This window comes from Bidens hawaiensis, unplaced genomic scaffold (genome assembly GCF_021521415.1).
Source record: "Bidens hawaiensis isolate Kalapana, Puna unplaced genomic scaffold, B.hawaiensis_p1.1 tig00055907_1, whole genome shotgun sequence".
Lineage (NCBI taxonomy): Eukaryota > Viridiplantae > Streptophyta > Magnoliopsida > Asterales > Asteraceae > Bidens > Bidens hawaiensis.
In genome coordinates this window covers 85,425-86,933 of record NW_027500075.1, presented here as the reverse complement: position 1 = coordinate 86,933, position 1,509 = coordinate 85,425, and the positions used below count along the sequence as shown (strand labels likewise).

Sequence of the window (1,509 nt, the reverse complement as noted above, 5' to 3'; positions counted from 1 at the left end):
ATTGCAACCGGATTCTGATCTAAAACAGTTTGTGTAACCGAAGCTTCAACAATGCCTGTATTAATAGCAACCGATCCATTAACCCTAGATATGTTTAACGTGAAGCTACCTGCGCCTTTGTCTTCGGTAGCTAGCGTTGGTTGAACCGGGTTCACAATCGATTGAAGCGAACCGAGTGGATAATATGAATGCAGCACGTGAAACTTTAACACGTCGGCTTTTTTATCCGCCGGTAACGACTGGAAGTTCGCCGACGGCGGTAGATCGGCGAACGCGTCGTCCGTCGGAACGAATAACGTGATTCCGGCGCCGCCTTCGTCGGATTCAAATTCCGATACGACTCCGGATGCGGCTAACATTGACGCCGCGACGTTGAAGTTATGGCCGTCGGTTAATGCTTTTGTTATGTTAAGCCCTAACGGCGGCCGTGTCTCCGACGCGAGTAGATCGAAACCGTACGGGATGATGAGCGAATCTACGGAGAATATGCTGACGTTGTACGGAAGCGTTTTGATTAAAGAGATGACGGCGGCGAGTTAGGCGGTTGAGAGTATACCGCCGGTGACCGGACGGTGGTGGTGTTGGTTTGAGCGTCGTAGGTGACGTTGACGCAGCCGAAGTTGCTGGTGGCGCGTGAGGTGGTTTGGAAGAGAGTGGTGATGAGTTTGCCGGAGGGTGGGAGTCCGGTGAGGTCGGTGACGGAGAGGTATTGCAACAGGACGTGGTAGCGGATGACGTCAGCGATGTTGTTGGAGGATGTTGAGTGGCGGATGACGTCGGAGGATCGGAGGATGGAGTTAGGGATGGTGACGGAGGTGCGGTGGGTGATGTCGTCGGCGACGGTGGTGGTGGTGAGGAGGTTGTTGAAGTCGGAGAAGTCTGGGTATGGGGATAAGAGGTGTGTGATGTTAACGGTGGCGGCGGTGGTGGTGGAGTGTAATAATAATAATAATAATAATAGGAAATATAAAGATATAGTAAGGGTAAAATGGGAAACTGCCATTTGATTATTATTTCTGCCCAGTGGAAGCTGGACTCGTGAGTAATGAGGCGTGAATGATTTGTTGAAAGCATATACATTCCGAGTTAGAAGTACTCTGACATTAAGTCCGTGTACTTGTATTGTTTCTCTAATTTAGTCCCTTTACTTAACACTTGCGTCTTTTATTTGGTTTATGTTTATTTCTTGAGCTTGTATTTGACTTGATTCTTGAATCATCAAATGATATGTAGTCTTTAGTTTGGATATTGCTGCTTACTTATATAATGTTTCATATTGTTGAATCATGTGAAGATGATGGTGGTATATTGAATCTGAAGATTGTTGTTTATGTTTAATTGGTGCTTGTTTGTATTCTTCTATATTCGCTTAATTATGTTTGCATCCATTTAAAATATTAATGAACAATACGAATACGAACATCTTTATTTTCTTAATGAATGAACACAAACAAAAAATTACTAAGTGATTCTGCTCATTTGTTTGTTTGGCTATAACTAAACGAACAA

General features: G+C 44.6%; 1 pseudogene; it reads right to left on the bottom strand.

Moving 5' to 3' along the window:
• Positions 1 to 8: 8 nt before the first annotated feature.
• On the bottom strand, positions 9 to 1,055 carry LOC143601216 (fasciclin-like arabinogalactan protein 4; annotated as a pseudogene).
• Positions 1,056 to 1,509: the final 454 nt, after the last annotated feature.